General features: G+C 36.6%; 1 protein-coding gene across 1 annotated transcript in view; it reads right to left on the bottom strand.

Moving 5' to 3' along the window:
* Positions 1-950, bottom strand: part of LOC147573465 (protein fantom-like) — a 76,189-nt gene extending 75,239 nt beyond the window's left edge. Inside the window, exon 1 of the mRNA XM_086689415.1 lies at positions 878-950. The gene's annotated coding sequence lies outside the window, so the exon portion shown is untranslated. The remainder of the gene's footprint in view (positions 1-877) is intronic.
* Positions 951-21,971: the final 21,021 nt, after the last annotated feature.

Raw genomic sequence — 21,971 nt, 5'->3', positions numbered from 1 at the left:
TATCTCTATACTCTTTAGGTATTTGTTTACCTTATAAAATGTAAATTGAGTTTACAAAACATAAAAAAAAAAAAAACCACAGTGTTAAAAGTGTGTCGGTACATCAGATGGCTATTTTGTGATGTTTCAGAATATTATTAATAGAAGCAACCTTTGAATATCTGCTCTAACATACATCTTCCAGTATGTATACTAAATTTACTTTCATGTAAGCCTGTATTTACCCTTTATCAGTTATCACATACTGAAAAGACTTAAAAATACACATATATACATAGACACGCACACAGATAGATATCTGTACCACTTAACTAAACTTAGCTGTGTTACAGAATTTTGTTCCTAAAATTATCAGAAGGGATTCATTTTTAAAATACCATAATTATGAAGTAGATTAAAAGACAAAATTGAAGTAGCTCTTAAAAATTTATCTCGAGGGGCGCCTGGCTGGCTTAGTCGGTAGAGCATGTAACTCTTGATCTCAGGGTTGTGAGTTTGATCCCCACATTGAGTGTTGAGGTTATTTAAATAAATAAACTTAACATGGGCATTTACAATACCCACATTTCCAGGTTGCTCGGAGAAACTTTTAATATGAAGAATATTTAGCAAAGTGCCTGCTCACTTACGGTTTATGCTCAGTAAGTGATATAAACTGATAACGGTTTTCTAGTCGTAGATTACTGCTCAGGTTAAAGAGCTTATTACAAACACTCCCCAAAAGCTTATTTTTCTATTTTTCTTTTATGATACATATATATTTTTCGCAATCACCCATTGCTAATTCTTTAATCAATATTAGATATTCTGACATCTACTGCTTTGATATAAAACATCTTAAAGAAGAGAACAAGAGAACACATGTATCATGATTTACCTGTTATAAAGTTTATCACAGTTCTCCTTTAAAAGTTCCCGTTCCTTTTCTAAGTCATTAATTCTATCCTGCAACTAAAATGAAAAGAAAATGACACATTAGGTGATTATCATATCAAAACTACATGGGGATAAAATAACACGAGAGGAGGCTAACATGTTTTAGTCTTGATTTTTAAATTGCAGCTGCTAACTACTCAACTAATATTGTCTGCATTTAATTTAGCACTGATTTTTTCTAAGTTGTTAAGTAAACACGAAATTAATATTTGTTTTAATTTAGTAGAAATGTATGCACTGCTTTATGCTGACATGTGCCAAAACTCAATAAAGAATGTGTTAAAAGTTTGCTATGAAGTCTGGGAAACATATTTTTTTACTTCCCTCCCCAATGAATTCCATCATTGTATTAATTTTGTGTTAATTTCTAATTGGCCCATTAAAAACAAAAGGATTAACCTTTCTTTTGGTTCGTGGTTCAAATAAATTGCGTTAAGCACAATTTACTCTGAAGACCTAATTTCTTATGTTACCTGGAATTTACAAAGAGCTGGCAGCACATCTTTTAAATAAATGAATAAACAGATAAAATTGTATACCTTGCTTTATCCTGATGAATGACATTTTTAGAAATAAACTGAGGGTTATCATTAATACCTTTATGACTAAAATGTAGCTCTCTGAATTTCTTTCTAGCATTTATGTTTAAAGTTTTATTCACCAGTATATTGTGTAGTTACAATCCTTTCCCATGGATCAGAGTGCTCTTAAAATTCATTTCCATTTTGATAATTCCCTTTTGATGCAAGTATGAGACACAGTAAAGATTCTCGCAAGATCAGAACAGAATGTAAGCATCTTATTTCATTGCTTTATTTCATTCTTTTTAAGAACAAATTTAAGAGACTACAGAAAGAGATTGTGCTCGCTGGGAGATGTGAGTCGTGATAATAATAGAAAGATGAGTTTTCAAACAACTTCCTAGGAAAAAAATTAAATAATTTCACAAAATTGCTGATGTTGCGGAACAGAATATCCTTCCTTCTCCCCAGAAACAGATGTGTATTCCTTTGTCTTGGTGTCTCAAATGGCTAATAAGATGTTAAGGCTGAGAAAGTTAGGTTCCACAGGTAAGTTTCAAAATGTGTTTTCTTTTTCCTCAAGAATCAACCCTTTAGGTGAACAGTGGATATCAGCATGTTGGCACATATTTTTAAGCACTGATGGGCCTTGCACATAACAAACGGACTATATTTTGCTGTGCTCAAAGCACCGTGTATGTAGTTTGGGATTTTTAAATAAATATACTGCTTAGAATGTCTCTATTTTACTTTTTCAAAACAGTTACAGAGAAGTTTTAACACAACTAATGGCTAATAACCTCTTGGGAGCTTACCTCTTCTATTTTTCTTTCAGAAAATGTCACGGAATGTAACTGCTTCTCAAGGCTGCAGCATTTTAAACGCTGCTCTTTGAGTTGCATATTTAGCTCATCTCCATTTGCCATCAAGGCGTCATGGCTGATCCGGAGACTTCTCTGCTTCTACAAAACAAAATCTTTTCGAAATTATTTTTGGATTCCATGTTAAATAAGTGATTGTAATTTTATAAGTGAATTTACTCCTGAAGTTCACATTATACAGTTTATTCTTCACCTCACAAACAATGTATATGTGCTACTTGTCCGTGGAGACACTCTTGACCCAAGTGTATAATTAGGAAAAGAATATAGTTTTCTTAGCACAGTCACATAATGCAAACTTTTTCTTTTATTTTACTTCCTTCTAGTTTTTAACTGGTTGGTTAGTGACCAGTGAGTAAATTGGTTTCGGCAAATTTTTTTTCTTTCTGTTGTGGTTACAGTGGTTGGACATGCTGTCTAAAAATGCTGCCGCATGGGTCAAAAATAAATGCTGACCACAGATAATGAAACTTGAAAGGATTTGTCACCACAGCATATAAACAGCCTAACAGAAGGTTAGCTTCTAATTTTAATACAATTAGGTTAAAATTTTCAATTCAGTAAAATAGTTACTGAAGTTTTTTCAATTAAAGAATTTTTATTCTTATTTTAAGTAATCTCTATGCCCAAAGTGGGGCTTGAACTCACCAACCTGAGATCAAGAGTCACATGCTCCACCGACCACGACATGAGATCATGACCTGAGCTGAAGTTGGACGCTTAACCGACTGAGCCACCCAGGTGTCCCTACTTTTTTTTTTTTATAAATAGAAAAGGTGATGATATTAAAGTCTTTTCATAGAGACCATAGCCATAACATGTAATGGTTCATGTGCTAATTAAAATCACTTAAGTTCTGGGGCACCTGGGTGGCTCAGTCAATTGAGCATATGACTTTTGATTTTGGATCAGATCATGATCTCACAGTTGTGAGATCGAGCCCCTCATTGGGCTCTGTGCTGGAGGTGGCCATGCTTAAGATTTCTTTCTCTGCCTCTCCCTTGCCCATGTGCATGCACAGCATCTCTCAAGAAAAAAAAAAGGATAAAATCTGAAGTTCTTCAATCATTTAAAATAAACATAGCTATTGAGTAACTGAAGTTCAATTTTTGTTAATCTTGGTATTATAACACATTATCTTTAACCAGCTTTTCCTGGGCTTCCTACCTCATTCATTGAAGCTGTTGGTCTGAACCTGTCAAAACTTTCTTTACCCAACATCAGTCCTCAAAAGAGGAGCCTGTGCTATATATAACAGACACTTAACAATTGTTGGTACTGGAAGAAGTACCTGGCATCACTGTTAAATGGAAGTCAGGTGGTCAAAGTGACAGACGGTAATATCATTGTTTTTTTTTTGTTTTTCTTTCCTAATTCCCCATGTTAGAAATGGCCCTCAGCTCCATGTTTTCTGAATTTCCCTCTTGTATCTATAGGTAGACAGGGCTATTGTCTCCACTCTGCAATTAGCCTTCTTTCTTTCATAAACCCTCATATTCATACGGCAGACAGTTATTACTTTGCATTTAAGGAGGTTCCTGCAGGATGGAAAGCACAAACCAGAGTACAAGTTTAAAAATATTTATCTAATTCAATAGTAAATTTAGGCTTCCGATGACCCTATGCTTTCCATCAATTTACTGCTTTCCTGGTCTCAGTACTTCAGAGAAAGTACTGTTTAATATGAATTGTGTTCATCTGGAATGTTTGGGAGTTCATTAATTCCAGAACCTATGTTAATTATGCAGTGCCAATCAATAGGAACCTTCTGATGGCACATTCATGTAGGGCCACAATCTTGTTAAAGCAACCATAGGGATGAAGCGTCCCAAGTATTGTCGACCTGAATGATCAAGAATTAAAAGAAGTACACTGATAGCTGCTGACATGACGGGTCTCAAATATTTTGTGATAATGGGAGACAGTGACAAAACAAAACACATCAGGGAAAGATTGAACAAAACCTGGCTACTGACCTATTTATAACTTGGTCTTGGCTATTTCATAAATGCTTAGAACTGAAGATATATGCAAAAACGTCTAACCCTTCAGTGCTATGTGCCCATATGAACTCAGAGAAGAGGAATTAAAAATAAATTTTCTTGGCATGAGATAATTTATGATAAATATGTTTATTATTTTAAGATGACACAGGTATTTATAAACAGTCCAACCGGTTAGTTATTTCTTTAGCTATTAAGTTATAAATTACAAATAACACATGAAGTGAAATAATACATGTTTAAGAATAAAAAGAGCATCTTTAAAAATAACTTTTTAGTGTTACAACCATTCTATTTAAAAAGTATAACCTAAACACTCTCTTTGAACCTTTGTGTCTATGTATCACCATAATAAGATAAATGATCACAGTACCTCTTGAAGCTGAATAAATTTTCCTTCCAATACTGAAAGAGCATTGCTTTTCTCCACGAGTTGTTTATGAAGCTTAATCATTTCTACATTGTCCCGAATGTTTGACCTTCAACAATGTGTTTAAGAAAAAGAGAGACAGAGTAAAAAATGCAAGGCAAAAGAAAACAACCTGTGGTGGAATCATAATTTTTCACTACAAAGTTACCTAGGAAAAATTTGCACACTTGCTTATCAGTCACAGGGTTTTTAGCTTAACATACACTTAGGACAGATGCATTATTTAAAGCCAACCAATCGTTGCTCTTGAACGTTCATAAATTCATAGATTCTCAGGATTTGAAGGGAGACCCAAATTTGATGACTTGGGTCACCTCTCCGACATCTTGTAATACACGCTTAAAACCATTTTACGGCATCCTGAAAGATGGTGCAAAAGGACGTCAGTCTATACAGCACAGCGATCGTGCCGCCCTGCACTTCGGACTTACTTGAAAGAGGACTATCCTACTACCACTTTCCCCTAAGACAAAAATGCGCAAGACAGCCACTCATCTCCCTACCACTCCCTTGAAACAAATGGTATCATAAGATTACCATTTATTGGAGTTTCCTCCTGGAGTTTCAACCTTTCAAAATATTTCCCCAAAAAGTGACTTAGCATTTTATACTAATAATGCCCAAAGCTGGCATTTAAATATGTTGCAGATGTGCCTTTAGCTGTAAGAGATCATTTAACGTCCACAGGGTATATAGAAACTCTATATGCTGCAATACTAGTTTGTATTTTTCCTACTGAGATTAAAGCAAATGTAGAATTTAACAGGAAGATCTTGTTAAAGGTTAATCATAGACCTAAATGAATACCCGTTTTCAAAAGGCACTTACTTGCCTGAGAAAGGTTCTTTAATACGTTTTATATTCAAAAGTATTTCAAAAATTGTGAGGCCCCCAGTTTTAGACTTCATTCTTTTTTTTTAAAAAAAAGTAAACGTAAAAATTTTAGATTCAGAAAATTATTTCAGGACTTCAAGTAAGTAATTTTACTTCCAAAACTTTATCTAGTGTACACATATTGGAAAAATTGTCACAATGCCCTACTGGAACCAGAAAATGGACTACAAAGCTCACACATCTGTAAACCAGCTGAGGACTTGAAATACTTAATTTTCCTCTTTGATATTTGAAAGTTCATTGTATTTTGGCATCGGACAGTTAGTTGTCCTCACACAGAAGATAAACAAGTCCAAGAACCTGGATCGTACCCAGGATACAGTCTTAACACAATGTTAAAATGATTCTGTGCCGAAAACATGCTAACTAGTAGAGTTCTGAGCACACGTTCAGCAGTACCCCACTATGATTCCCCACTACGTGATCTGTACTCGCCAAAAACATCAGAACACGAAGGAAAAATATATTTTAAACAAGTCTAATAAAGACAGTATCCCCCCCTTTTTTTATAATTAGAAGTCAAAACATAGCTTAATCTGTTTTCCTCAGAATTACTTGGTTTGACCACTCGACAACGAGTGACAGTTATTCTATGCAAGGACAGAATCTTTTTCAAATAATTTCAAATCTTTTCTTATATTTTCAGTTGCCTCTGATATTTTATTCTTCCGGTTTTTAAGAATGTGAATATTTTCAAGAAAATATACATATATATGTTTGAGTAATAATACTTGCTTAATGATATTAGCAAGAATTAAGTCCCAATAACCCATTCAGCCACCTAGGGTCACAGAAAAATAGCAGGTTTTAATTTTGAATTTTCCTTGCAAGGCCAAGGCTGCTAAGCATCTTCCAAAAACGCTCAGGATGGTTTAACTGGTGGATGCTTCCTTGAATATTTTCCTTAAACTCCTTGAAGATCAAACTTTTCATTCAAAATACTGCCAAGAAAAGTGACTTAGTACTTTATGCTAGTAATGCCCAACAGGTGGGCACATGGATGACCGAACTAGTTAGAAAACAACAATAATCATGTGGTGCTTTACACAGAAATCAGTTTGCGTGCAACACCTGCAGATGTCTTTAAGAATTATTTTCAAGTGTCAGTTTTGGGGGCTTTATCCAGGAGTCATTACTATGATTAGATATTTCTGAGGCTAACAGGGAGAAGGAAAGGACGACTGGCTGTTCAGCTGCAAGCGCTAAGACATAAAAGATCAAAATCAACAATGTGATAAATGTGGTCTGGCCTCTAGGAAGGCGTACAATGAAAAATCGTCTCCAACCTGACAACTGACTCAACATCCTTACACAGATGAAATGTGATAAAAGAATGAGGGTGGAAATGAGAGGGACAAGAGGGAAGGGAATGTCACAAAAAGCTGACAAGGGATGTGAGGATGCTAAGAGGCAAGAGGGGGCCAGGGTCGGTGCTTAGAGGCTTGTCCTAGACCTCTTTGCACTAGGAGGAGGGCCTCAGGTTGGCTTCCTTTGAAGCACAGAGATGGGGCTCATTTTATAAGTGGTGTTTTGAGTGGCCACCACATCCTACTTTCTTGCTCTGTTTCACGCACTGTGATGGGAACATCACATCTTCAGGAGGATGACGTTCTAACAGAAAGAACAATCCACGGTAAAAATATTCAGAGGAACTCTTGACAGTCCTGAGGCGATTCATACATGCTGCATTACACATGCTGAAATGATCTGCAAACAGATATCAAGCAGACTAATTATGTGCTTTGTAAAAATAAATTTCTCAAATTTTTCAACAAGGATTTTGAAAAAACCTTGGGCAATTAAGTTGGAAAATGCGGTTTCTTTTCTTTTTCTTGTTTTTTTTTTTTATAGACATATTATTTAGAATTATGATCAAATCTTCTACAACGGTTGGAAGAGATGTTGGCCCATCTCTAGATTAAAAACAAACTGAAATAAATTAGATTTTATGTTGAAAAAAGTAATCCAGTTCAACAACCTATGTGCCAAGTTTCCCTCATATAATTGGAAACAGTCAAGCAATAAACTCTGAAAAAGGAATTTCTAATGGAAGCCTTGAAAACACTTGACTCCGGCTTTGCTACTGGGTGCCATAATAAATCCAGAAACTTAAAACCTCAGATATACTGGAGAAGGAAAAACTTTCAGTGGAGCTATGTAATGTATAGTCTAATATGAAGTCTTAAGAGGCAAAAATCTCCTCCAGTGAAAGTTTCTTATACTTCATTCCCCAGGCACATAATTCTCTCACTTCACCCCCCCGAACCTCCATTGCCATTTCACTCTGTTACAGTAAAGATTATGAATGCTCAAGAAAGCCTCTTGATTTTTTTGAGGCAAAAATGTTATAATGTAGTATTTAACACCATTTAGAAGAGAGGGCTGTAGAATACAGAAGCTAGGCTACAAGATTCGGGACAGTAGTTGAGTAAAATATTTATGACAGAATGGAGAGGCTCTTTTTGAATAATAGTTTTAGGCTGACTGAACTTGGGGGATAAGGTTGAAAACAACCTTAAAATTAAAACACCTCTACAGTACATTTTTTTTTTTAAACGGTGGCAGACATTATGTAAGTTTACTGTTACAAGAAATGTAGGTCATTTATAGCTTTTACTAGGGATACACAGACAACCATCACTAGCAAAGTAACAATACTGAGTAAGATTACAGAAGGTTGCTAGTAAACTAAATGGAATGGCTTTACTAAAATAGCTGAGGAAAGTCTATTTGAAATGCAACCGTTTTTGCTCTAAACTGCTACCTGCCTTCATAGGTGAAAATAATGTTCTCTGTTTTAAGATTGCATAAAGGAAAAAAATTCATCTGTGTCTGTCTATTTGCCTCTGGATCATACCTTTCTCGTGGTGGTGGGTCAAAATATAAATCAGAGCTCAGTGTTTTCCCACTCTTGACACCCACAAGGAATGGAGAGAAACATTACGTCAAGCTCCACATGCATATAACCACTCTTTTATGAAAATGGAGGGAGGACTCTGAAGGACCGGTTGGAGGCGGGAAGACCTGAAATCCTGGCTGATTTTCTTGTAAGGATCATTTTGAAGATCAAGTTTAATGGATTCCAGCTAGTAATGGGAATCTGAGAATTATATTTAATATATCAAAAAGCCCAATGGGAAATAGAGATTCACCAGCAACTAAGTTGCAAAAGTGAAGGTTTTGTATTGTTTTTTATTAAAAAAAATTTTTTTTAAACGTTTATTTATTTTTGAGAGACAGAGAGAGACAGAGCATGAGCAGGGAGGGGGCAGAGAGACAGGGAGACACAGAATCCAAAGCAGGCTCCAGGCTCTGAGTTGTCAGCAAAGAGCCCGACGCGGGGCTCGAACTCATGGACCACGAGATCATGACCTGAGCCGAAGTCGGATGCTTAACCGACTAAGCCACCCAGGCGCCCCTGTTTTTATTTTTTGATAGAATTATACCAAGTCAGTTCAATAAAACAGGTTATCTCATAATTATCAGAAGCAGTGATTGGCATGATATAAGTCTTTGATGAATAAAAAAAAAAAAAAGCACACTGAACTGAATTGATTAAATTAATAAATGCTGCTTATTCGGCAGACAAAATCTTTCAGAGACACGAGTTCCCTAGGGATAAAATTAGCTGCCGTTTAAAAGGTAGGGAAGAACCACTTGCCCGTTTCAATCGCTTCATTTCACAGTTGAGGTAGCTAACTGAGGCTTAGCGAAGTAAGGAATTTGGCCAGAATCCTTATGTGAGGGAGCCGACAGTCAAATCCAATTCTAAAAGATCAATTCTTCCCACTCTTCTAAGTGGTCTCCTTCCTCTGAGATGTTCCTAGTTTTAGCTTTCTCTCCACTCTCAACTGTGCACTAACACACTAGTTTTACTATTAATTGTGACAATTTCTGTGGTTCAGATAAAGGGCTGAGAAAATACGTCAAGCTGCTATCACAGGACAATCTTAGATAATATTAATAATAAAAAACATGGGGATGAAAGAAATGGTATTTGACTGCGATACTTTTCATTGGGCAAATTCTAAGGTATTCAAACAACAGTCCAAGCTTGGTGGATATATTTTGAAAAAATGACAGATCACCTGCCTGTAATAATAATGTGTGCGTGGTTATCCCTGGCCCCAGTTACCCTTCCATCCAAGGACCAGATGTGCCCTCTAAATTAGGGGGCCGGGCAATCAGACAAATACAAATTGAGGGGTGTTCTGCAAACAACTATCAATGGGCTGAAAATGGGGAACCACTCCAGAATAATGGAAAGCTAAAAGACAGGACAATTAAATTCAATGTATGATCCCTGAATGGATACTAGATCAAACCAAAGCAAAACAAACCACAACCAGCTATTGGGAAAAAAAAAAAAAAAAAAAAAAAAAAAAAAGAGTTATAAAGGGATACAGTTGGGAAATTTGAATGTGGACTGTGTATTAGGTGATGCTACTGTATTGTTGAATGTCTTGAATGTGATAGCCATACTGTAGTTACGTAGGAGGATATCTTTGTTCCTAGAGGATACTTAGAAGTGTACACAGGGTGAAATGATACATGCGTCTAACTCAGATTGGGGGTGGGAGGGAGGGAGAGAGAGTAGAGAGGAGGAGAAAGAAGGGAAAAGGCCTCACGTGCAGGATGCAGAAGAGGCTTGTGTCATTCACAAATATGCAAAGGGGTGAAAGGTACGTGTGAGTGTTCACACGACTATCCCTAAGACTTTTCTGTAGGTTTGTAATTTTTCAAAATAAAAGGCTGGGGAAGAACTTAAGAGAGCTAGGAAGTAATCCTGCGTGTGCCTAGAGGGGAGAGATGGGGCCCTTAAAGCCAAGTTGTTTCTGACACTGCATGGCTGCAAAAGGATTCTCTGTTTTGAGATTTGACAGTCCGCTGTCAACCAAAGGGAAGAGGGCAAGTCAAGAGTGTTTGGAACATTTATAGGTTAAATTTCCTCCACTGGGATATTAGGGAACTTACATGATTTTTAATTAAGAAGGTAAACACTGTAACATTTACTTAAAAAAAACTACTTGGTACAAACTAGTTACACATTTGGTAAGAGTATAAATATTTTTGGAGTTGAAAAAGCCAATAAAAGGTAAAATCATTCTGATTTTAATGTTCACGTACATGTGTTCACTGGTTACTGCTTTGCATTTAATTTAAGACGGCCTTTTTAATAAGCAGAAAATGTGCATTTTTATATTGTTTAAATTTTAATATGGATTTTTGTTCAAAACAACACAGACATTCAGGCTACTTGTAAATGATACAAGATTTTTTGCTAATGAGGCATTATGTAGAACATATGCAAAAATCACAACTCAGTCTTCCAAAATAGACCACAATCACAGGAAAAAACATGATTTTAATAAAAAACAACAGCACTGGGCTTTTACTTCAAAGCAATTAAGGGCTTTGGATAACCAACAGTTTATGTCAAGTTGATGCCAAACCAAACTGGTCTATTAAACACATACTACGAAGAGTTTCTGTAATATTCTATGAAAAGGCTCTTTGCCATAAATATCAAGCACTGCACTCTGAAGATTACAACTACGTTAGGTTCACGTTTGAGAACAAGGAGCCCAACATCCTGATCAGACTTCTAGAATTTCAAATTTGAAATAATGTATCCGTGAAAGAGAAGTTTAAATATGTTTTCCATTTTGTGATTTTTCTTTACAGTAAATTATACCAAGTTTTATATTCTCCCCAACATTTTTTTCAACAGTTTTCCATTAGTCTCAAAAAATTGCTGTGACACATAAAATTTTGAGCTATGTGTAAACATACAAGAAAAAAAGACTTAAAGACCTTTATTGGAAGTCATTTCTTCAGTTTTCAACAACTGTATTTCAAGGAACAATACGCTATTTACTAAAGTTTATTTCTTTGGCCTCTGCAGCAAAAGTTCCTTTACCTGTAATACTCATTTTGTTTCTACTTCTACTTCTTGATGTGACAAAAGAAACTGCTACTGAGGGAGGGCCATAGTTGAGCTGTTAAGGTAAACTCGTCTAGGTGCATATGTTGGTGTCTCTTGCTGACAATATTCGTAGGAGAAAACATGCATACCTATCACTCTATTTCTTCTGCTGTTCTAGTCCTAGGATTGAAGGACTTTTGGATTTCCATTTCAATGAACTGAACACTCAAGTTCCTAGGTGATCATATCCCTTTGGAAGAGGGAAATGGCCAACACAGTATCCATCCTACTCTTTGGGAATTTAGGAAGTATAACACAGAAAGTGATCTCTGATAACCTTGCTACTCAGCTGTTGAGTAAAGGTGGTAAGGATGGGCTCTAAGCTTGGGCTTGGTCTAAGTATAGAATTTTCATATTTAGCTAATATCTTAAATATGGTTGTTGGCAATTTATTAAGATCATATTCAGTGTTGGGGTCTGGTCCTTTAGCACTGTTCCTCACAAGGAATCATGTCTTGGTTTTCCAATCAGACCAAGTCTAAACCAGTTCTTCCTGGGGGAACATGGACGACTTCTAGGTATTCAAGCTGGTTCAGAATCAGGGTTCACATTACATCCCCTAATATAATTCTCAAAAAGACTCATGTTTCTTTTGCCCTGTCCTTAGAAGGGTATATAAACATCACTAAACATATAGAATTTCATTATATAATTTAATTAAATTTTACACATAACTTTTTAGGAACAGAAATTAAGAGAGAGAATACTAATCTTTTGAGTCTCTGAAATATAAAGCTTCTTGTATATTTTCAGCCCACTTTATTGTTTTTAAAACAAGTCTCATAGGCATATTTTCCTAGTTTTTTCAAATATTACCGTGTCAAGTTAGTTTGTTAAAGGAGGACTAAACTCTGAATCTGAAATGAAAGACTAGAAAATCATACTGGTGTTTCTAAATGAGAACTTAGCCACATAAGCATGACATCATATACACTGGAGAGGGGAAAAACGAATAGAGGCTCGAGGTCTGGTTTGAAGGACACTAAGAGAGAAAGAAGAGACGTAAGAGATAGCAAATGCAATGTGTAGACCTCATTTGGATTCCAATTCAGACAAACAGGACAAGACAGCTTCAGGGAAGTTTAAATAGGGACTGGGTACTAGAGAATATTAAGGAATTGCAATTAATTTTGTTAGATGTGATAACAGCATGGTGCCATGTTAAACAAATTCCCTACCAGAGATTTATATTAGAGTATTCCTACGTGAGATGACATCCCATCTGGCTGAGGCTGATTAATTCAAGAAAACAAAGTTGAAGGGATAGGTTAAACAAGACCGGGAACATGGTAGTGATCATTTAAGCTAAGTGATGGGTACCTGGAAATTCAAAATACCACTCCCTCTACTTCTAGGTCTCCTTGGTCCACAAAAAGAAACAGAAAGGAAAGAAAAGGAAACAAAAGAAAAAAAAAAGGAACAAAGGGGAGAAAATAATTCAAGAAAGAACATGGTAAGAAGAGTCTTGATGGAAACACAGTGTGGAAATACAAAATGAGAGAGAGGAATTAGAACCAAACCTGACAAAGGAGGATGGAAAAGAACATTGTATACATTACAAAACATCAACACTGAAGGGGCAGCAAATAGACTACTGAAGGGCTCCACTGTCATCCATGACAATCAACAGAATTTGAAGCAGATTTTGAATATTAGGAGAGGTGACAAGCATCTTTTTGGGGTAAAACAACCCCAACAACTTGGTACCGTATTATGGAACTCACTTTTAGTGTTGAAAAAAAAGTTAAATGAGGCTGGACTTATTCATAAGACATGCCAACAGCTGGGTCCTTGTCACACACCTTTCTCTCGGTGGGTGCAACTGGATGGCATCAGAACTTCCTACAGCTATGGTAAATGCAGCAAAAGGGGCCAAAGAGTGGAGGAACAAGGTGAGCCAGAGTAGGTTAGGGAGAAACATCCTTATACAGAGTTGTTGATAGCAGTTAGTAGGTCTAGAGCGGCTTCTATGAAGAATGTTAAGTGAAAACATGATTTTTAAAATAGACTAGACTTATCCTTCCATGGCATATGATAAAGCATTTTAAACTAATTTTGACCTTATCAAAGTGAGATTTCTGTTTTAACATACCTTTGATCTGTAGCCTGCTGTTCTCGAAGCTGAAGAAGAGATAACTCAATTTCATTTTCTTTTCTCCTCAACTGAGTTTTCAGGATCTCAGCCAAGTGCTCTAACTCTTCTATCTGGCCTCTTTGTGACTGAATAACATTTTCTCTGAAATAAAGAACGTTTACAAGAATTTGTAGTTTGAGGAAAAATCTGCAGTATTTAAGATCAGGACAAAGAAAGTCCTTCATAATAAAGAGCAAGTAAGAGTTAAAAATTTTAGCTTAGGTGCCTCTGGACATAGTGAATAGTAGATGAAATGTGACGAGTTAGAAGTGCATATGGAACAATTCAAAATATTGCTTTTTATATAATAATATCCTACGCAATAACCTGGACTTTGGTTCACTTCAATTCAGTAAGTATTGTTATTGGGTTACCTACTTTGTCCTCCACAACCTGGTCATAGATAATTTATATGCTTTTGTTCTATCCTATGTATATATGCATAGATCACTCAAATTAACACTTCAGAGAGACAGAGAGAGAGAGAGAGAGAGAGAGAGAGAGAGAGAGAGAGAGGGCGCAAGAAATTTGCAAAACAGAACAGAGGTTTTTTGCATATATTTATTTATCTCTACCATGGGTGGCAGTATCCCAGCGTATTGAGCCTCAGGAAACTGGTATGAACCTGGTTTTTCAGACTATTAGCAGGTAGCAAGATTAGGTATAATCTTTTGGTTTTATTCCTTTACAGGATAGTCATGGCTGTAACTGGTATTTAAAATATTCAAAATAAAATAAAATAAAATAAAATATTCAAAAGAACTAGTTTGAAGCCCACTATTCTTAAGCAATGGTCTAAAGTGTGATGCTTTGTTTTATGTTTTCTTTCCTCATTTAGAATGGTTACTTTTTGATGATCCAGGTAAACGCCTGTCGATAAGGTGGAGCCTTATCTTCATTGCTGTGACTCACAGACACTGAAGCCATGAGGCTTTCATTAACTGGAGAGGTAAGCTAAATGCAGCAGAAGTAACTTTTTCAAAACCAGAGTATGATGAAGAATGCAGTGCTATAGAATCACAGTGAAACAAAATCTGAAATCCATATGTATTTGATAACTCCAAACTTTTAAGCCACTCCCCCCAATTCTTTTTTTTTTTTAACTGCAAAAAGGCTAATTAATTCGGGATTAAAAAAAAAATTACCTGTAATTTTTCTGAGCATGGATAATGCTGCCTCTAAAGCTTATACTATTCTAAATGACTGGGCTTTACGCCATTCCTTTGGGGAGAAAATTGTAATACAGAGACTATTCTATAAACCCCTCCATTGATGCAGTCGGTTAAGTTGCTCATTTGCCTCATTTTATTGGAAACATGTTCTATAATATCTGTTCTTACCCCACGGATCAAGATGTATTTAGTGGAGCAAATTATTTGTACATAAGCCAATTGTGTTTAAAATAAAGGAAAGGGAGGGATCAAAAAAGACATGATCAATCAATAAATAAAGCTCTAAAATGACCATAAAAAGAATACATACAAATTTCTTATTTCTCCTCTGGCTTCTTCAAGTAAACTGTTGCCATGTTTTGTAAGCATGGGTTGTAGAGTTTCTGCTACATCAATATCTTGGAAGCGAATACCTAAAAGTCAATCAGCAAGATTATAAAAGTGAAATTAATAAAGAAGGACTCTTGATTTGCTATCATAAAGAAATGTGTATATAAGAAAATTTCCTAAGTACTGAGATACAGGAGCTCTATAGTGCAGAGACTTAGAAATCCATTGCCCAAGGGAGTATCATTGGCATCAAGTGCACACAGCAGTAAGTATTGCCCATTAAACAAATTCTGCTATGGAAACCAAATGACCTAGAAATAATTTGACTCCACTTAGATTTATAACTCCTAAAGTCATTCTGAAAGAACCAAAGTCTTCAATTCAGGGCTTTACGATATAAACTCAGGTATGAAGGAAAGAGATTTCAATGACTTAACTTCCCCCCCGCCCCCTATATTTTGGCTAAAGACTTTTATTTTTATTTTTTTATTAAAAATTTTTTTAATGTTTTATTTTTTTGAGAGAGAGAGAAAGACAGAATGCAGGTGGAGGAGGGGCAGAGAGAGAGGGAGACACAGAATCTGAAGCAGGCTCCAGCCAGGTTCTGAGCTGTCAGCACAGAGCCCAACATGGGGCTCAAACCCACAGACTGCAAGATCATGACCTGAGCCAAAGTCGGACACTTAACTGACTGAGCCATCCAGGCATCCCTGGATGTAGATTTAAAAAATTTTTTTTCCATTAGCCATTCACATTCCTTGCCCTTACATTTTGAACCTGATCTTCATTTGTGAGACTCACAGATACTGTGAGTGTGAATCAAAATGTTCTACACTTTGGTTTATTCCATCTCAATAAGAAAATTCACATTTAAACAAAGGTAATTCAAGAAGTGATCATGAATGAGATTCCTTTAAATAAAAAATTTTGCTGCTGCCCTAAAAATATAGTTTTTCTTGTAAAAGTCGTTACATGCAACTTTACAAGTCTAGTCCCGTTGTTAAAAGTGAGACATGATTTTAATTACATGATTGGATTACACTTAAAAAATAAGTAACTAGAGTTTCAAGTAGATTAAATATGACAAATAATTTAGATTTTTAGTGGAGCATAGTCTCAGATACGAGGTATAGATAAAAATTCTTTCTTGGGGCGCCTGGGTGGCTAAGTCGGGTAAGTGTGCGACTCTTGATTTTGGCTCAGATCATGATCTCACGGTCGATGGAGCCCCGCGTTGGGCTCTGCAGAATCTGAAGCAGCCTCCGGGCTCTGAGCTGCAAGCACAGAGCCTGATGTGGGGCTTGAACTCACAGACCGTGAAATCTCGACCTGAGCTGAAGTCGGCCTCTTAACTGACTGAGCCACTTAGGCGCCCCTATCCTTAAAATAATCTTAATACTTATGGTGTATTAGTGGTTTGCCAATGGTTATATTGTAAAACATGCACACTTGATAAAAATCTTTGTTCTACCGGTTCTTCACAGTAAGGATTCTTTCTACATTACAATGATCACACGTTAAACCAGTACTTTCCATGCTTTATCCTGACAAGGCACGCATAGAAAAAGGTAGTATTTGTACAGCAGCTTGAGGGCAAGGCTGCTCATAGCCAGAGAGGGTCTACTGTCTGCACCTGGCCACCCTACGCTGTGATATTTCTGACAAGTGTGGCCTAAGTCCCAAGCTCAAAGGCAGTCTTCGAGAATCTATTCAGATTACTAAGGTATCAACCTTGATAATGGTGCCTGGAGTTTACTCAGAAAGAGAACATATTCATCACCAGTTAGCACTTTGTGCAGCTTCTACCTCTTGGACTCTGTACCAAGCAGTGAAAAAGGTTTGAATTAGTATGATTTTTTTTTTTTTAATGTTTATTTATTTTTCTGAGAGAGAGAGAGGGACAGAGTGCAAGTGAGGGAGGGGCAGAGTGAGAGACACAGAATCTGATGCAGGCTTCAGGCTCTGAGCAGTCAGCACACAGCCTGATGTGGGGCTTGAACCCACGAACCGTGAGATAAACGACCTGAGCCAAAGTCAGATGCTTAATCGACTGAGCCACCCAGGTGCCCCTGAATTACTAAGATTGTATAAACACAAGGAGAAATTCAAGCTATGTAGTCACACTGTAAAGACTGTGCAGCTCTTTTTTTTCCCTCCATAAGAGAAAACTTCCATCAGACTCTTCTTTTTAAACAGCAATTCATAGTACTAGATTAGTTTGCCATATTCATCTAAAATCTGGGTGTTGCTTTTTTATTTAGTATAAAAGACCTTACAGACCTTAGAGATCATCTTGCCCAGCTATAGTCACAGATGCCAAAACTACGTTTTGGAGTGGATAGGTGACTTTTGAAAGGTAACATATTTTACCATGGCGTTACCATCTCTCGACTCTTTGGCTAATCTGCTGTTATCACTCCATTCTACAGATAGGAAGAATGAGGCTCTGAGAGGTCAAGTGCTCTCTTCCATGTTAATTAGCAGCAGAATAATTTTCTAATTTATAATTCATTATGATTGCTTTGGTTATTTTCAGTCTGTTGCCAACCTCACAAGCTAGAGTAGCTAAGCCCTGCCATCCTGCAGCTGTCTCCTAGGTGGAGGCCTTGGTGACTTCCAGGGAACTCTGCCTGGGGAAGAGATAGTGTCAATAATCAGTCTGGAGAAAAAAAATAGAACAAAATTTTCTCCTTTTCTGTTTATATGGCATTTTTTTCCTCTCCTCAATGAATTGAAATGAAAGTTTTACATGATTTTTTTGTGTCCCTCAAAATGTTTGGTCTTGATGTGAAGCATGTTCCAAACAAAGATCAATTACGGCTATCATGTTATTTCCTTCCCTAGTTGATGAAATTTTAAAAATGTTACTTAAAATACATACTGATTTTTCGCTTCATCATAAATAAGTAAGTTCATCATGGGCGGAGAGAATTGGGGATTTTTATTAGAAGTATTTAGGTTCTTTTCATATTAAGTTTCATCTATGCAACTGAATTGCTTTGTAACCTGGGTATGTTTTACGGGACTCATTTTCAAAATGAGGAAAGTGATTGACCTATGATCATTTTTGGAGACAGAGGAGGCTTTTATGGTCACTTGCTTAAATCCTTTTATCCTACATGTAAAGATCAAGGTCAGAATGATCAGATGACTTGTCCAAGGTCACCAGACAGTAAGTAGAGGAGCAGGAACCCAGTTTTTGAAACCCTTAGTTATACCATATTGCACTGTCATGCTGTTGCCATACGATGAAGGATTTAAACAATCCTGCAAATTTTATAAACAGCCTTCTGACAAAGAAATTAAGTGCGATTATAAATAAGCAAACTAGCTGGTTTCCTTGTTTGCCTGAGTCAATGCGATTTCCGTCTGCAACACAGAAAACCAACTCAAACTAAACTTCTATTTTACGGTTGCACATGTATCTCCCGTATCAGGATAAAGAGTTACGTTCAAGGTGTTACCTAACAAATTTGGGTGTGATCTAGGGATTCTTGAATAAAAGGATCTTCATGTTAATATTAACATTTTATCAAAAAGCAAGTCAAAAACATTTTTCTTTCTAAAGTTACTCAAAACCATGAAAAATATGGAAATAAAACTCTGTGTGTGTGTAAAACAACCTATTAAAAGAGTTACATTTAGGATCTAATATAAGTCCATATAAGCTTACTTTACCTTTCCTGGGGCATTCCTGTGAGCCTGCATTTTCATTCACTTTTCTACGCCCCGTGTTAACACGAGATTGCACGTAATTGTACGGTGTTTGCCTGTAACCCTGGATTTGAAGTTGCTGTTTGGTTGAAATGAGTCTGTTTTTGAGGACTTCATTCTGTCTTTCAAGCTCATGCACTTTCTCTTGCAGCTGCTCAATCATTTCTTCCATTTCCACATCTCGTCCCAGCCGCTTGGGGCCGCCACCACCCCGCTCATATCTTTTCTTGTCATTAACTAGCCGTATTAACTTGGTGGCCATTCTAGGGAAATAATAAAAAGATGAAAAGGAATGTGAGAAGTCAGCATAAAATGCATTCTGTTGAAAGGAACATAATCACTGTGAGGACTTCAGTGCAGAACCTGAATAATAAATTTCAGGTTTTGATGTAACTATTACTGCCTGTGAAGAATCCTTTGATGATAATTGAAACCACTGGGCAACAATCTGCTTTATAGCACTGACAAATAACAGTTTCCTAAGGCTTATCATTTAAGGTTAGTAAAGAGAGGACACATATTTACTCCATATGTTCCTCAAATGCAATTTTTAACGCATGACCTTATGTAGGAATGCTGTATGCACTTAAATGTAGCTACAGATTGTGGATGTGGTGGGTTATAATATGCAAGCCACAGTAAGTTACAGTTTTGAAAAGTGTTAAGACTGCAGCACTGCTAAGTTTTAGGCGGACTGTTTTCAGTTTCTCTAGAATTAAGACATACTACAAATACAAGAAGGTTAGAATGCACAGGTACACATTTATAAAAAGCCCAATGAAAAATTCAGAGGAACCAAAATGTGCCACTAAATGCTGCTTCGGACAAGAAATCCTCGTGTTTGATGGCAGAAAGTAATCAGATGCAAGAAGCGTTATTTTAATGCTACCTTTAAATTTAGACATAAGTTGTGCTTTTGACATCTCAGGAGTTTATACCTTTCATTCTTTTAAGTTTTGATAAAAACTGGTTAGACAGAACAAAAGACAGAAAGGGCACATGGGGGTGATGTAATATACACGTACGGAAAACATGCCTGACAGTGAGTGGAAAAATGTTGGCAGGACAAGAAAGAAAAGGTGGCTTTGATGAGAGACACAAGTTCAAGACTTTACAAAATTGGTCGCACATCTTCAATAGCTGATTCTGGTTTATAGTGAATCTATTTTTATAAAGAGCCAGACGGAGATTGAAAATAAAAACTCACTTCATTTTTCTTTAAATGGGGTTTGCTTTATTTTACCATGGTTATGGACAGAAGCTTTTACTTAAGAGAACAAAAGTGAAATAAAAAAATCCTTAATAGCTTTGGGATGTCATAGAACAACCTTTTTTTGCCCTGAGCAGAGTCCTCTGTAAGAGCGGTAGTAATACAGGTCTATCTACACTTCTGGCTACCCGGCCTACAGCATGTGGCATCAGGGAGAGCTATGCATAACATAATCAGTTAAGATTGTTTTCTCTTTCCCTTGAGGCAAATCCATTAAACATGCTTTATAAGGGATATAGGATAATAAAAACCAAGATCCAAGAGTACCACAAACACTCTAGTAAAATAATCAATGGATTAGTTCCTTTTCCACCTAATCCAGAGAATGATATATCATTGGGAAATTGGGGCAGGTATCATAAGCCCAACAGAGCCACGCACTCTATCTATCCCTTTAATGAGTTTAGCATCCTTAGCCCCGCCCAGTGGCTTAGCCACAGAAATATGGTAGCCATCCAACTGAGATGTCGAGCTAAATATCTGAATCTTTTGTTACCAAGAGACTTTCACAGAGATAGAGATTACATCCAAAGGACACAGGTTTAATATAAAAAGTCAGTCAACATGTGGAGAATAACAAATGACCCAAATTTTGAAGGAAAGCAAAGCACATCAATAGAGCGGCTTTAAATTCCTTCAGGGATGTACAAATAAACTTTTTGTCAAGAAACCTAAGATCGCATGTTTGTACAGGAACAGCAATAATTTTCATTTGTTTCAGGTGATTATTTTCTAACATTAAAGAATCATAAGTGATCTGGTAAAGTTTGAGTACTTATTTAAAAAGGTGGTTTATCAAATCTACATTTATACCAACGTGATACTAATTCCATCTTAAGGATAAATTTAAAAGCAGTTCTGGACCGCCCGGCTGGCTCAATCGGTAAAGCATGTGACTCCTGATCTTGGGGTTGTAAGTTCGAGCCCCATGTTGGGTGTACAGATTACTCAAAAATAAAATCTTAAAAAAATAAATGAAAGCAGTTTTACACATGTTTGTAGGTAGTGTCAGTGGCATAAAATTCAGAAAGGATTTAGAGCTTTGGGTCATAGTGGTCCTTGGTTCACTACTCTCAGGGCTATATAAAATAAAATCCCAAGAGCTTAAATGGCTTCAGCCTAATACCATAGGCTAGTGGCAGAGAAATAATAGAACACATGTATACAACTTGACTCCTAGCCGAGTCCTTTTTCTATTAAACTACATGGCTCGTTATTAGGTTGTTTTATATTTTCTGGCTAGGACAGATTACTAATGAGGTCAAGGTTGTGAATTCAATTATTTAACTGGCCAATTAGGCTTACAAAGGAAAAAAAATGGTTCTGTGGTCATAGACTGCATTCCTCATTCTGATAGGACATGTGTGTGTTACTGGTCAGAAAAGGAATCAGGTAAGCGAATCACAGGTCTTGAAAAACCATGTTATCAGGACTCAAAAATGAACTCAAAAGCCCCCCACCCAGCAGGTCAGTGAGTCATTAAAACAAAGCCCACAGAGTACAGATAAATTCTTAGCAGGATAAATTCTAATCAGAAAAGACCTCCTCCCCACCCCCCCACCCCATACCATCATCTTTCTTCCATGGCTGTCCCACCTTTCCATTTAGCCTAGAACATGAATATGAATACAGGCCTGTGCAAGCTTACAAATGGGAATGTACTTCTTTGTTTTTAAGGCCATACATTCCAAAGATAGTAA

This window comes from Puma concolor, chromosome E2 (genome assembly GCF_028749965.1).
Source record: "Puma concolor isolate L17-30 chromosome E2, mPumCon1.1.hap2, whole genome shotgun sequence".
Taxonomy (NCBI): domain Eukaryota; kingdom Metazoa; phylum Chordata; class Mammalia; order Carnivora; family Felidae; genus Puma; species Puma concolor.
The sequence above is the reverse complement of the archived record's forward strand: the minus strand, read 5'-3'. Positions and strand labels throughout refer to the sequence as shown.